Source organism: Triticum aestivum, chromosome 6A, assembly GCF_018294505.1.
Source record: "Triticum aestivum cultivar Chinese Spring chromosome 6A, IWGSC CS RefSeq v2.1, whole genome shotgun sequence".
NCBI classification, from domain to species: domain Eukaryota; kingdom Viridiplantae; phylum Streptophyta; class Magnoliopsida; order Poales; family Poaceae; genus Triticum; species Triticum aestivum.
Window position 1 is genome coordinate 428,072,113 of NC_057809.1, and position 16,758 is coordinate 428,088,870.

Genomic DNA, 16,758 nt, shown 5'->3' on the forward strand with positions numbered 1-16,758 from the left:
AACCGTCTGCATCCGGTGGTCGGACATAGGTCCCTTGAAAATTTGCCTGAAAAGCGTCTTCGAGCTCTTCCCAGCTTCCAATGGAGTTTTCGGCGAGGCTTTTAAGCCAGTGCCGAGCTGGCCCTTTAAGCTTGAGGGGTAAGTACTTGATGGCGTGGAGATCGTCTCCTCGAGCCATGTGGATATGGAGGATGTAGTCCTCAATCCAGACCCCAGGGTCTGTCGTTCCGTCGTATCCCTCAATGTTTACGGGTTTGAATCCCTCTAGAAATTCATCGTCCAGCACCTCATCGGTGAAACATAGGGGGTGTGCAGCACCCCTATATTTGGGTGTACCGTGGTGTTCGGATTTTTGTTGTGTTGCATTGCGTGCTGGAGCGCGCTTGCTTGGCCCGTGGATGGATCTGGTTGCGCCGTCCTTTTGATGCGAGCCCTCACGTGGATCGCGTACTGGCTTGTGTGCGGCGTCGTTTGCCGCTCTAAGTTGGCCACGAGGTCGTCTATCCGATCGGATGGCTGTTTTTTTTTGATTGTGGGGGATCTAAGGCCTCCTCATCGAATTCAGGTAGCAGCTTTCGCTTCGGGTAGCTCTTTGTGTGGCGACTACCGCCGTATTTTGCTGCAGTGTTGAGTACTTTACTCCATCTAATTCTGAGTGTGTCTTGTGCAGCCCTGAGCCTTTGCTTCTGCTTTTTCAGACTCCTTGCAGTGGCAACATGCCTTTGATGGGTATTCTGTTGCTCCGGGTGCCTGTCCGGTGTGATGTCATCCGGACTGTTATCTTCGACGGAGTCGGGTTTTTTGGTTTGATTCTCTGTGTTGCCGTGGTCGGACGATGGTTCAATGTCGTGTTTGTCGTCCGCTGGCTCACCCTGCTCTATCGCTGGGTCTATATGATCGCTGTTTCTGTCGAGGCGGGATTTGGAGCGGCACTTACGCCACCGCTTTGACTGCTTCTCGAGGGAACAACCCTTCGCCGCGTCCTTCCATTCCTCGTCGTCATTTTCTTTGGGTGTGTCCACCATGTATACATCATATGATGAAGTGGGCGTCCGGTGCCCTGTGGGCAGTGGTTCCTGTTCATCTCCTGCATCGTCGTCCATACAGTCGATGTCTTCAAAGTCGAAGTCGAGCATGTCGGTCAAATCATCGATAGTGGCTACTAAGTGGGTGGTGGGTGGGCGGCGAATTTCTTCGTCATCCGCATCCCAATCCTGCTGGACATAGTTCGGCCAAGACTCTCTTGACAGGGAGAGAGACCTTAATGAGTTCAGTATGTCGCCGAAGGGCGAGTGCTGAAAGATATCCGCGAAGGTGAACTCCATGATCGGCGCCCAGTCGGATTCGATAGGCATGGGCGCAGGCGGTTCGGAGTCCGTGGCCGGGGAAGAATCCGGCAGTTGGGCGTCATGGCTCTCGTGAAGGGTAAGGTCGACACTCGGCTCGATCGCCAATGAGAATGCGGCCTCCGTGGCGGGGTCCATCCACCCGTCCCTGGAGGGCGCAATTGTCTCCGAATTGAGGGTCGGAGCGGTCGCCGATGCGATCTCCCGAACACTGTCCGATGGTAGAGCTAAATCATGCTCATCGTGACCGTGCGGCGCACACGGCAGGGCCTCGAATCCATCGAAGATCAAGTCTCCATGGATGTCGGCCATGTAGTTTAAGCTTCCGAACCTGACCTGGTGGCCAGGGGCGTAACTCTCGATCTGCTCCAGATGGCCAAGTGAGTTGGCCCGTAGTGCGAAGCCGCCGAATACAAAGATCTGTCTGGGGAGAAAAGTCTCACCCTGGACTGCATCGCTATCAATGATCGAAGGAGCCATCAAGCCTAATGATGACGATACAAAGGAACTCTCAATGAAAGCACCAATGTCGATGTCAAAACCGGCGGATCTCGGGTAGGGGGTCCCGAACTATGCGTCTAGGCGGATGGTAATAGGAGGCAGGGGACACGATGTTTACCCAGGTTCGGGCCCTCTTGATGAAGGTAAAACCCTACGTCCTGCTTGATTGTTCTTGATAATATGAGTAGTACAAGAGTAGATCTACCACGAGATCGAAGAGGCTAAACCCTAAAAGCTAGCCTATGGTATGATTGTATGTTGTCCTATGGACTAAAACACTCTGGTTTATATAGACACCGGAGGGGGCTAGGGTTACACAGAGTCGGTTACAAGGAAGGATATCTACATATCCGTATTGCCAAGCTCGCCTTCCACGCCAAGGAGAGTCCCATCCGGACATGGGACGAAGTCTTCAATCTTGTATCTTCATAATCCAACAGTCCGGCCAAAGGATATAATCCGGCTGTCCGGATACCCCTTAATCCAGGACTCCCTCAGCGACCCTTTTGTCCATCGGTGCCTTTGCCACCGATGAACGAGGAATGGCTCGGGTGCTCATGTTTTCATGCATCCTCCAGCGCGCACGTTGGAGATGAGCTTGCACGAGCTGTGTTTTTTTGTCCCACAACGCCGCCCGAGCCGCCCGCAGACCGACCGGCGACCCGCAAATTACGCCATCCAACTGTAGCCGCACACATTATGACAGCAACTCAACCAACCGGATGAAATTCACGCAAACACGTAGACAAACTAATATTTCATATAAACAACGACGGAAATCATATGAAATACCGGATTTTCATACGAACATGACGGATTTCATTACATTTAAATGAACTACGCGGTGCTAATTCTGGACAGCATAGGTATATAATACCTAGCCTAAATGGTCGCCCGCCGATCGATTTGTGTTCCTCATGTCTGGCAGCACGATCACCGGGCTGCCGGGAGCCTCGGAGGTATATGTTTCAGCGCAAAGGACGGCTCGCTTCCCCACTGCCCAACTGATATCATTGGTTGGTGCCGAAGATGATGGTTGCCGGCACCGGTTCGAGTTCATCACCGGCCACTACTTCGCCATGGTCGGCACCGGCTCGAGTTCATCCTAACATTCCCCTCTTTTGTGGAGCCCATGCGGGGTCGATGAAGGTCCTCACAACAAAAGGATCCGGCAAGACACCTGCTGTGTACGTCGGCGTCACCTCCGCGGTGGCCTTCATGGGACCCAAGCGGCGGCGGCCTCCCGTGTTCTACTTCTCCTCGATGATGGCGGCAGACGCGGAGGCGCTGGCCACTGACTCGTCGCTCTCCGCGCACCCGGCTTCTGTCGCTGCTTGCATGGCATGGCCGCCGGCATGGGAGTCTCGGCCACATAAACGGGAGACGCGGTACGAGGCGGCGGCGTGGACGGCAGCAATGATGCCCGTGCGCTGCTCCTCGTCGAGCTGGACTGGAGCGGCGAGTTGCTGAACCGCGCGCCGGCTTGGGGGGGCAACTGGCTCCATCGGGCAAGGGGAGGGAGGTGGATCAGCGAGCTGCATAGCTCGTATCCAGCGGGCTACCTAGCTGGCTTGGATGCGGAATAACTACTCTTCGTAAGCCATTGTAAGAGTGGACAAAATGGTGGAGGAGATAGGGGAGCGGCGGAGGTGTGCGATTCTTGGCCGGCGTTTGGCCTCGTTTAAATAGGAGATTAAATAGACGACGGACGGGAGGAGCTCGGCCAGCGTTGCGTTTAACGCCGGCCCAGTCATGAACGGACGTGTCCAGAGTGGGTTTCTCGGCTTCCACACGGGCGGGTTTCATGGAGGCGTTTGAATGCGGCACGGAGGCGTGTTCAGCCGGGCGTGTCGCGAGTGGCGCCCTCGACTCTGACCTAGGACATCGCGTTGTTCTTCCACTGACGTGTGGGCTCTTTGGGTGCATGGCCTGCATGTCAGTGACCCAACGCAGGCAGCGCACAGCAAAGGAACCTTTGGTGGGCCAAGGCGGTCAGAAGCGGGCATTTCATAAACCGTTGATTGTTCATTGAGTGCGACGTCATCTTTTTCATGTAGATAAGCCTACTATGTTGATAGCCCATTCGATACATTGTGATTCATAAAGACCGCTGCAAACATCAATGTTCTGCTTATCAAAGATAAGATTGATTAATACCCGTAACAATCCATGTCCTTAACAAAGGGTGCATGCACGTATAGGTTGAGCGTGTGTCTTGCGTCATGCGATGTGTGCATGCAGGCGTGCGAGTGTTGCGTGCATGCAAGGGTATGTTTCAGTGTTGCATGCATGGGTGCGTACGTGCGTGTGTTCGTGAGTGCATGTGTACGTGTCAGTGTTGCACGCCAGCATGCGTGCGTGTGTACGTGTCAGTGTTGCATGCCTACATGTGTGTGTGTCTTGCGTGCGTGCATGTGTACGTGCGGGGTGAGGCTACACGTCAGTCGACTGACTTGTTCATCTCTGGTCATTAGATTTTCCAGCCATTGGATACGAAATCAAGGGCCTCTAGTTTATCATCAAACTCCACCCCCCCCCCCCTGAGCTGCCAGCCACCACCGGCCGAACTGCCAGCCCCCGCCGCCCGCGGCCGGCCCGCCCTTCTCGAAACCACTCCCCACCGCTGGTCCGCCGCCGCACCGGCCATCCCTCTAGCCCCCTCCCCCCACCGAGCTTTTTCTCCGGGGATCCCCACCCCACCGCCCAATGAACGCCCCCCCAACCGCCGGTGACTGCCAACCAGAGGTCTCACGACTTCGAATACCCACCGGCCACTAATTTATTACCATTTCTATCCTTCATATACGTGCTGACGGGTGGGCCCTATGGTAATGTGCGCTGCTGAATGTGGACCGTTTGACTAGTCAATTGATCGTGTTATCAACAAATTATGGAGCTGTATGGTGAGCCAGTGACCGTACGATCACCCTAAAATGTACTCCTATTTTATTAACACAGTACAGACTCAAACTACAATTTCTTTCTTTCATATACGGGCTGACAGGTGGGCTTGACGGTTATGCGCCCCGATGGTGCAACACTAGTTGCGCCGCGTGGAACATTTGACTGGTCAATTGATTGTGTCATCAACAAAATACGGAGTTGTACGGGTGAGCCAGTGACTGTATAATCATGATATGTATTTGTTTAACACGGTACAGACACAAGGGCTCATATATACGCGCAAGCACTCACCGCTACAAGCGCACACACGCGAACCCTACCCCTATGAGCACCTTCGAGAGCGTGGGCCAGCATATATGATCTTGAGATTTTACGAAGTCACCATAGGTGCCTCATAGTCGAGTGGAACGTCTCCTCCCACTGAACGTACATCGCCGGAAAATACTGAAATTAACACAAGATAAATGCGAGCACCGAGACTTTAACCTTGGTGGGCTCGAGAAACCACTATCCTCTAACCATCCAACCACATGTTGGTTAGCACGACAAAATGTATGTGGTGACCGTGATGAGCTTATTCTAAAGTCCAGTGACCATATCGTGCTTTTGCTTCAAATACAATGACCGTAAGTGTCGTCAACAAAATACGGAGCATGCATCAAATGCAAAGTCCGTCAGTGTCATCAACAAAATATGGAGACGTATCGTGAGCTAGATACCGTTGTACTATTGTATATGCTTATTTTCTTAGTGGCTGATTGTGTGTGTGGTGTGGTGGGCACATCATTTCTAGTTGTGGTGGGTCAACATGAAGACTCATGGGTCGGTTCCATCCTGCACCACATATAGGTTGGACCGAGACGTGTTATACGAAGACCCATGTGGAGGACTCGGCATACAACACGAAGCTACCAGAGTCGCGGAGGACTCTATCCCCACTGGTGATAAGCCGACTATATATGATTTGTAATCCTAGGCCCTTAGTATGTTATACAAGCTTGGGGGCTAGTTTGTTGATAGTATACACACAAGCACAATGCGTGGTATTCACGTGTACTTTGTACACACCCCTATCACCAATATACAGTACCAGGAGTAGGCTCTTTCTTCAACTGCAAGGGTCCGATCTGAACTAGGGTAAAACTTTGCCTCGTATTACCATCCAGCCTAACAACCAGGGATATCCTACCAAATGATATGATGAAATCATATCTGCCAACTACTAAGAGAGAGGTGTGTCGGGGGGCAATGTGTGCGAGAGAGGCCTAAAGATATTGTGCGTGCGGGAGACACGTAGGCACATATATGTGCATATAGAGGGCTAGTAGAGACCGTGCATGTGTATATATGCATGTGAGAGAAATAGTGTTTTCCAACTAAGATTAGTGAAAAGAGTGGTACATAGTAGTCAGAAAGAGAAAGAGAGAGAGAGAGAGAGAGAGAGAGAGAGAGAGAGGGAGAGAGAGAGAGACAGAGAGAGCATGTGTGTGAGACACCGCGACACCTTGAGAGAGATTGTGAGCATGTGTGAAAGAGAAATGCTGATGCATATAAAGTGTGTGCACTTATGCGTTAGATAGAGAGATATATAACGCGTTTGTGAGAACGGGGCGAGGCATAGTGCATCTATGTGTAAAAGGCGGTTCTACGCATTACATTAAAATATAAATGGCATTATTATTTTTTGATGAGATCATGAATTTTGCAAATTGCGTATGGACGAAAATCGGTCTATCAGACACCCATACTCTATTGAATTCTAGAACGTGCATGTGTTTATTTCATATTATCGATCCATAGAGTGAGAGCGGTTTGAAATACAGGCAATGGATGCTTTTGCAATTCATATATAAACATTAATTAGTGCACTCCATGTTGTTAGTGTGAAGCACTTTATACATTTGTCACTTGCATGGATACATTCCAAATTGCTAGCTACGAAATAGAATACATATCAAATTCAACATAAAGGGGGTTTCAAAGATTCGAATTCATAGGAAGTGCATTCATCTATTTGAACCCGAGATAATAACATTTGTAAATCAGATGTAAAAGGGGGCATCAATCTTTGTTGTGAGTTTGAACATGCTATATATATATATTCATACGCATATCTAACTTTTTTTTTGCAACCAAGGAGATTATATCTGGAACCATGCATGAACTGAGGTAAGTTGCACATTTTTTAATATATACTCGTGTACAATGTATATTCAAATGTACCCCCTCCATTCCAAAATAATCGTAGCTTTAGGATTTTCAAGAGTAAAGATTTGTGAAGTTTGACAAATCCTGAAACTCCAATTCAAGAGAACCGAAAATGTTAATGCTTCTGCTCCCAAATATTGAACGAAGCCCCAAATAGGCCTTTCGTCACCCGAAACCGCGCGAGACTAATGTTTTGGTGATAGGAAATTACTGTCCTGACTCTGGCCCGTGTAGCCTATCGGCCCGATGTCCAAAGGTCTAAACCGGGGTAGGTTTGTAACTTCACCAAGACGCCAGTCTCAACCGCCTCTGAGAAGCATTCATACGCCATGGGCGCCTACCCATGCGCTCGGCCGAATCTATCTCGCCCACATTTGGGACACCTGACATGACTGTCCTACCCCCAACCCACAATATGTCTGAAATTTTAGATGGGGGCAAAGTTTGTAACTTTCCCCAAATTTCAAACAAGCGCGTCTCAAACCGAAACATTGTTCCCCCTTAGTTCCCCGCCTCCCTCCGTTTTCCCATTCATACTCCGTGGGCGCGAAAACGCCCTCTCCACCAGCCGAGAAACCCCAGCCTCCTCCGTCCTCCACCCCATAGCGGCCAATCCACCGCCGCCCTCCTCCATCACACCGGAGCCGGTACCACGACGTCGTCGTCCAACGCAACCGCAACCGCAACACCCTCAAGGACTTAGCAGCTGAAGCCGAGGCAGAGCTGCCTCCATGACGCCGACGCCGACGTGCGCCATACCAGAACCACTCCGACCACACTGTCCTGCACCTCACTGTTGCGGCTTCACTGTCGCAACCGTCCACCGCACCTGAGTTGTTCCCGCTACGCCGTCATTGGTCGCCTCGGATCTGCTTCCCAGCCGCCGACAGACGGCCACCGCACCACACTCAACAACTTGGCCATGGGTTCGTCCAAGGCTACACCGTCCTCCACAACTTCTGGTTTCCGGCGAACAACAAGAAGATCGTCGGAAAAACAGAAGGAGGACACAGCACTGCCAGCAGAAAGAGGTACTCCTCTTCCCTTATTCGTGCAAATCTTACGTCTCCGCTCACACCGTATTCATCCCACAAAAGAAACTAGTTGAGCACTTCTTACTGCATCTTCTTCGTGATGCTAAATGCACAAGGTTTCCTCCCTTTTACTATTTCACCTTTGCTAGAGGTCAGTAGCCCGCCTGGATTTGAATTCAGGGTCAGTCAAATCGCAATTAAAAGAAGCAGCACCCGGTTAGGCACGCGGAGAACCTAGTCCGCCTGTTCCCCGGGGAAGCGGCGCATCGGTGTCTATCATAGGGGTGTGGGGCGCAGGAGCTGCTTGCGCCCGATCTGGAGGTCGGCGGGGCTTGAATGGATGGCCGGGGGGCAGTTCCAAGCACGGCGGTGCGGTGAGGTCGAGGGCAGGGCGCAGGCAGGGGAGGAATACTGGGCCGGTGGTCGCTAGCGTTTCGAGGAAGATCGTCAACACTGACTGGCTGGAGGTAGATGAAGGCAATCTGCCCGTTCTTTGTACATCGGACGGTGCAGAAAAAATGGACTGACCTATTTGCTTTCAGTCGACTGTTATTTTCATAGGATCCTGTAGTAATTTAGTGTGCCATGCATGTTGTAGAGCTATCATATGTCTCCCATCATTTATTTCTCACCGACCTGCTATCTGCTACCTTTACACTGTACTAATTGTGCACACACTTCACCAATACTCACACTATTGTTTTTTTATGCATGGGTATTTCAGACTCTGATGCAGTGTTGATGAATGCACAAAACAAAAGACAGAAGTCGCTCCAGTGTAATTTGATACGTCTCCAACATATCTATAATTTTTGATTGCTCCATGCTATATTATCTATTGTTTTGGACTATATTGGGCTTTATTTTCCACTTTTATATTATTTTTGGGACTAACCTATTAACCGGAGGCCCAGCCCAGAATTGTTGTTTTTGCCTATTTCAATATTTCGAAGAAACGGAATATCAAACGGAGTCCAAACGGAATAAAACCTTCGGGAACGTGATTTTCTCACCGAACGTGATCCAGGAGACTTGGACCCTGCTCCAAGGAACAAAAGAGGCGGTCACGAGGGCGGGGGGCTCCCCCCCCCAGGGCGCGCCCCCTGCCTCGTGGGCCCCTCGATGCTCCTCCGGTGTACTCCTTCCTCCTATATATACCTACGTACCCCCAAACGATCAGAACAGGAGCCAAAAACCTAATTCCACCGCCGCAACTTTCTGTATCCACGAGATCCCATCTTGGGGCCTATTTCGGAGCTCCGCCGGAAGAGGGCCGTCATCACGGAGGGCTTCTACATCATCATACCCTCTCTGATGAAGTGTGAGTAGTTTACCTCAGACCTTCGGGTCCATAGTTAGTAGCTAGATGGCTTCTTCTCTCTCTTTGAATCTCAATACAAAGTTCTCCCCCTCTCTTGTGGAGATCTATTCGATGTAACCTTCTTTTTGCGGTGTGTTTGTTGAGACCGATGAATTGTGGGTTTATGATCAAGTCTATCTATGAATAATATTTGAATCTTCTCTGAATACTTTTATGTATGATTGGTTATCTTTGCAAGTCTCTTCGAATTATCCGTTTGGTTTGGCCAACTAGATTGGTAGTTCTTGCCATGGGAGAAGTGCTTAGCTTTGGGTTCGATCTTGCGGTGTCCTTTCCCAGTGACAGAAGGGGCAGCAAGGCACGTATTGCATCGTTGCCATCAAGGATAACAAGATGGGGTTTATTTCATATTGCATGAATTTATCTCTCTACATCATGTCATCTTGCTTAAGGCGTTACTCTGTTTTTAACTTAATACTCTGGATGCATGTTGGATAGCGGTCGATGAGTGGAGTAATAGTAGTAGATGCAGAATCATTTCGGTCTACTTGTCATGGACATGATGCCTATATACATGATCATGCCTAGATATTCTCATAACTATGCTCAATTCTGTCAATTGCTCAACAGTAATTTGTTCACCCACCGTAGAATACTTATGCTCTTGAGAGAAGCCACTAGTGAAACCTATGGCCCCCGGGTCTATTCTCATCATATCAATCTCCATCACTTTAATCTTGCTTTGCCTTTTACTTTGCTTTTACTTTTTACTTTGCATCTTTATACCAAAAATACCAAAAATATTATATCTATCAGATCTCACTCTCGTAAGTGACCGTGAAGGGATTGACAACCCCTAATCGCGTTGGTTGCGAGTAGATATCGTTTTGTGCAGGTACGAGGGACTCGAGCGTGGCCTCCTACTGGATTGATACCTTGGTTCTCAAAAACTGAGGGAAATACTTACGCTACTCTGCTGCATCATACCTTCCTCTTCGGGAAAAACCAACGCAAGCTCAAGACGTAGCAAGAAGGATTTCTGGCGCCGTTGTCGGGGATTCTACGCAAAAATTCAACATACCAAGTACCCATCACAATCCCTATCTCTCGCATTACATTATTTGCCATTTGCCTCTCGTTTTCCTCTCCCCCCAATTCACCCTTGCCGTTTTATTCGCCCTCTCTCTCTCTATCCTCCCTCTCTATCTGCCTCCTTTTGCCTGCTTGCCTTTTTTGTTTGCTCGTGTGTTAGATTGCTTGTTTGTCGCGATGGCTCAAGATAATACCAAATTGTGTGACTTCACCAATACCAATAATAATGATTTCCTTAGCACTCCGATTGCTCCTCTTACCGATGCTGAATCTTGTTATGAAAGATCAATTTGCCGGCCTTCCTAGCGAAGATGCCGCTACTCATCTGAATAGCTTCGTTGATTTATGTGATATGCAAAAGAAAAAAGATGTCGACAATGATGTCGTTAAATTGAAGCTATTTCCTTTTTCGCTTAGAGATCATGCTAAAGCTTGGTTTTCGTCTTTGCCTAAGAATAGTATTGATTCATGGAACAAGTGCAAAGATGCTTTTATCTCTAAGTATTTTCCTCCCGCTAAGATCATCTCTCTTAGAAACGATATTATGAATTTTAAGCAACTTGATCATGAACATGTTGCACAAGCTTGGGAGAGAATGAAATTAATAATACGTAATTGCCCTACTCATGGTTTGAATTTGTGGATGATCATACAAATTGTTTATGCCAGATTGAATTTTGTTTCTAGAAATCTTTTAGATTCGGCCGCGGGAGGCACTTTTATGAAATCACTTTAGGAGATGCTACTAAACTCCTAGATAATATTATGGTTAATTATTCTCAACGGCATACTGAAAGATCTTCTAATAAAAAAGTGCATGCGATAGAAGAAATCAATGTTTTGAGTGGAAAGATGGATGAACTTATGAAATTATTTGCTACTAAGAGTATTTCTTCTGATCCTAATGATATGCCTTTGTCTACTTTGATTGAGAATAACAATGAATCTATGGATGTGAATTTTGTTGGTAGGAATAATTTTGGTAACAACGCTTATAGAGGGAATTTTAATCCTAGGCCATATCCTAGTAATCCTTCTAATAATTATGGGAATTCCTACAACAACTCTTATGGAAATTATAATAAGATGCCCTCTGAATTTGAGAATAGTGTTAAATAGTTTATGAATTCACAAAAGAATTTTAATGCTTTGCTTGAAGAGAAATTTCTTAAAGTTGATGATTTGGCTAGGAACGTTGATAGAATTTCTCTTGAGATTGATTCTTTAAAGATTAGATCTATTCCTCCTAAGCATGATATCAATGAGTCTCTCAAAGCCATGAGAATTTCCATTGATGAGTGCAAGGAAAGAAGCGCTAGGATGCGTGCTTCCAAAGATGCCTTTATTAAAGCGTGTTCCTCCAATTCCTATGAAAATCAAGATGAAGATCTAAAAGTTATTGATGTGTCCCCTATTAAATCTTCGTTTTGCAATATGAATCTTGATGAAACTGAATATGATCTTCCTTTACCTAGAAGGCATTCTAAAAATTCGGAGTATTTATGTAACGCCCCGAGACCGATATGCCAGGTGCCATCCAGTTATTCGTTGTTGTTGCCTTGTCATTGCGTGGGTGTCTTGCATTGCATATCATGTCATCATGTGCATTGCATTTGCATACGTGTTCGTCTCATGCGTCCGAGCATTTTCCCCGTTATCCGTTTTGCATTCCGGCGTTCCTATCTCCTCTAGTGGTCCTTTCTACCTTCCTTTCGTGTGTGGGGGTTAAACATTTTCGGATTGGACCGATACTTGCCAAGCCGCCTGGGTTTACTACCGGTAGACCGCCTGTCAAGTTTCGTACCATTTGGACTTCGTTTGATGCTCCAACGGTTAACCGAGGGACCGAAAAGGCCTCGTGTGCGTTGCAGCCCAACACCCTTCCAATTTGGCCCAAAACCCACCTAAACCCTCTCCATCATCTCGGTCGTTCGATCACGATCGTGTGGCCGAAAACCGCACCTCATTTGGACTCTCCTAGCTTCCTCTACCTATAAATATGTGGCCATCCCCGAAATTTTCGCGGACAAAACCCTAGCGTCTTCCTCCTCGCGACGCCGGACACGTCCAACCACGCCGGACATGTCCGCCGCCCCGCAGCCACCTCCCTCCAGCCAATCGGATCATGCCATGTCGCCCCGCCGCCGCTCCCTGCCACTCCGCGCGCGCCACCTGTCGCCCCGCGCCCGCCTGGCCGCGGAACCCAGATCAGGCCCGCGCGGGCCCAACTCACCGCCGCCGTGCACCGGGTGCTCGAGGCGTCCAGCTCCTCGCGCCTGCTGCCCCGCCGCCCGTCTCCTCGCAGCGCCGCCCGGCGCCATGCTCCGCCGCCCGCCGGCGTTCGCCGCCTCGCCGGCGCGACTCCACGCCGCCGCGTCGTTCGGTCGCCGCTGCCCCGTTTTTTCCCGTGCGCCGTCGCCCGCGAGGAGCTCTGCCTCGCCGCTCCTTCGGATCCCCGCCGCGGCATGAGCTCGCCGGAGGAGCACCTCGCCGGAGTCCGCGCCACCTCGTCGGAGCTCGATCCGGCCAGATCTGGACCGGGGTGGACCAGATCCACCAACCCCGCCATCCAAACACCTCCCCGCGTCCCGGATCTCGCCATCCCGCACCACCTCGTCCGCCCATTGACTTTCCGGAGGTATAATTTCTACTAAGTCCCCGAGATTGCCAGATTCAAATGCCCATGTTCATCATGTCGTAACTTTGCATCCGTAGCTCCGTTTTGCATGTATAGCATATCAAATTGTTCGTCCCAGATAGTACATCATTTCATCTCATTGCATCATTTTCATTTGAGCTCATCTTGATGCCCGAAATGCTGTTGGAAGAGTGCTATTTGAGTTAATTGTCAGATCTGCTGCACCAAATAGCTATTTGTCATTTTTGCCATGATTAATGTGTGCATGATATGCTCCTGAGCTCTACATGTGTTTTGTTATATGCCATGTCATATTTTCAGAGGTTCTATCCATGTATTTTTGTGACATGTGTGGTGACTAGCACAAGCTTGCAAAGTGGTGCATTCGTTAATGCTGATTTCAGGGACTTAGCAATTTCACTAAGTCCTTAATCTGTTCTTATCAATATGCCATATGTTCATGTTGTTTCCTAGTGATCCGTGCCTCTTTTGAGGATGATTAGTAAGGATTATTTTTTAATCTTGTAGTGCTATATCCATCCATGTCTTTGTTTGCAATTATGGAGCACCCTAGCTTGAGTCAATCGAGCTCTACTTTTGCTATTTTGTAATTCCTGACAGATTGTCTACTTGTTAGCGATTTTGCCGAGGATGTTGTTGTTGATCCGTGCATGCTATGTTGTTGTTCTTGCCATTCCTAGCTTATATGATATGTATTCTTGATGGGTGTATGCTTAGTTTGTCATGCCTTGCTCTGTAGTGAGTGCATCAAGCTCGTAAGCATGCCTACTTGTTAACAGATTTGCATGCTCTAGTTTTTCTCCAAGTCTGTAATCCGTTTATGTTTTTGCCATGTTCACATGCTTGCAATTGTATTTTCTGATCCCTTTTGGCTCAAGGTCAGTAAGGGACTTTTGTTAAGCTCTTTGAGTAACTCCATGTCATGCCTTGCCTTGCCATGTTAAGTTCCTGTAGCATATAGTTTTCTTGCTCCAAAGTGTGCTACCTGATATGAAATTCCAGGCTTGTGTTAATTTCACTAAGTCTGAAATCTGTTTACCAATTACTCTTTTGCCATGCTTGTTTGAACCTGTTAATGGATGAATTGGCCGTAGCTCAGTGTTCATCTTTTGTTAAGCTTCATGAGTGGATCCCTGCCATGTATTTTGTTGCCATGTTTGAGTGCTACAGCATAATCATCTTGATGCATTTAGGTGGCTACTTGCTGTTTATCGCAGACCGGTGCCATATTTGTTTTGCTTGCCATTTCCAAACAGTGCATCCGATTCCAGTGATCTTTATATCGATTTCAACCGAAATAATCTCCTCTTTCTAGTGGCACTCTTGGATTTCCAAGTTGAGGCCAGGTTCAATCATTCCTTTTCAAATCATGCATATGCATCGCATACCGCATCCCACATATCATACCATGTTCATGTGTAGTTTGTTTACTATGTTGTGTGCTTGATTCCGGTGTTCACTTCTTCGGGTTGATTCTGATTACGTCGCGTTTGTGAGGACCCGTTCGGCTACGTCCGTTTGTCTTCTTCATGGACTCGTTCTTCTTCCTTGCGGGATTTCAGGCAAGATGATCATACCCTCGAAATCACTTCTATCTTTGCTTGCTAGATGCTCGCTCTTTTGCTATGCCTATGCTGCGATACCTACCACTTGCTTATCATGCCTCCCATATTGTTGAACCAAGCCTCTAACCCACCTTGTCCTAGCAAACCGTTGTTTGGCTATGTTACCGCTTTGCTCAACCCCTCTTATAGCGTTGTTAGTTGCAGGTGAAGATGAAGTTGTTCCTTGTTTGGAACATGGAGATCGTTCCTTGTTGAAACATTGTTTACTTGTTGGGATATCACAATATAGCTTATTTAATTAATGCATCTATATACTTGGTAAAGGATGGAAGGCTCGGCCTTATGCCTAGTGTTTTGTTCCACTCTTGCCGCCCTAGTTTCCGTCATATCGGTGTTATGTTCCTGGATTTTGCATTCCTTACGCGGTTGGGTAATAATGGGAACCCCTTGACAGTTCACCTTGAATAAAACTCTTCCAGCAATGCCCAACATTGGTTTTACCATTCGCCACCTAGCCTTTTCTTTCCCTTGGGTTCTGCAGACTCAAGGGTCATCATTATTTTAAACCCCCCCTACAGGCCAGTGCTCCTCTGAGTGTTGGTCCAACCTGTCAGCTGCCGGTGGCCACCAGGGGCAACTCTGGGCTGGCCTACCCGTACCGTGGACAATCTGAGTGTGCCCTGAGAAAGAGATATGTGTAGCTCCTATCGGGATTTGTCGGCACATTCGGGCGGTGTTGCTAGTTTAGTTTTACCTTGTCGAAATGTCTTGTAACTGGGATTCCGAGTCTGATCGGGTCTTCCCGCTAGAAGGAATATCCTTCATTGACCGTGAGAGCTTGTCATGGGCTAAGTTGGGACACCCCTGCAGGGATTTGAACTTTCGAAAGCCGTGCCCGCGGTTAGGGGCAGATGGGAATTTGTTAACGTCCGGTTGTAGAAAACCTGAAGTTGACCTTAATTAAAAATGCATCAATCGCGTGTGTAACCATGATGGTCTTTTTCCGGCGAAGTCCGGGAAGTGAACACGGTGTTGGAGTTATGCTTGACGTAGGTTGTTCTAGGATCACTTCTTGATCATAGTTTCTCGATCGTGCTTTGCCTTCTCTTCTCGCTCTCATTTGCGTGTGTTCGCCACCATATATGCTAGTCGCTTGCTGCAGCTCCACCTCATACCTTTACCTTACCCATAAGCTTAAATATTCTTGATCGCGAGGGTGCGAGATTGCTGAGTCCCCGTGGCTCACAGATACTTCCAAAACCAACTTGCAGGTGCCGATGAGTCCGTGCAGATGACGCAACCAAGCTCAGGAGGAGCTCGATGAAGATCTTGTCCTTTGTGTTGTTTCGTTCTAGTTGATCAGTAGCGGAGCCCAGTCGGGACGATCGAGGATCTGTGTAGCATTTGGGGTAGTCTTCTTTTATTTTGGTTCCGTAGTCGGACCTTGATTGTATCTGATTGATGTAATGCTTTATTCATGTAATTGTGTGAAGTGGCGATTGTAAGCCAACTATGTATCTCTTTCCCTTATGTATTACATGGGTTGTGTGAAGATTACCTCACTTGCGACATTGCTTTCAATGCAGTTATGCCTCTAAGTCGTGCTTCGACACATGGGAGATATAGCCGCATCGAGGGCGTTACAATTTAGATCTTAATGATGAAATTGATGAAAGTGGGATTGAAAGAAATAAAAATCTAGATGTTGCTAAACCCACTATATTGGATTTCAAGGAATTTAATTATGAAAGTTGCTCTTTAATTGATTGTATTTCCTTTTTGCAATCCGTGCTAAATTCTCCACATGCTTATAGTCAAAATAAAGCCTTCACCGAACATATTGTTGATGCTTGATGCAATCTTATGAAGAAAAACTTGATTTGAAAATTTCTATACCTAGAAAACTCTATGATGAGTGGGAACCAACTATTAAAATTAAAATTAAAGATCATGAGTTTTATGCTTTGTGTGATTTGGGTGCTAGTGTCTAATATTCCCAAGACTTTGTGTGATTTGCTAGATTTCCGTAATTTTGATGATTGCTCTCTAAACTTGCATCTTGCGGATTCCACTATTAAGAAACCTATGGGAAGGATTAACGATATTCTTATTGTTGCAAATAGGAATT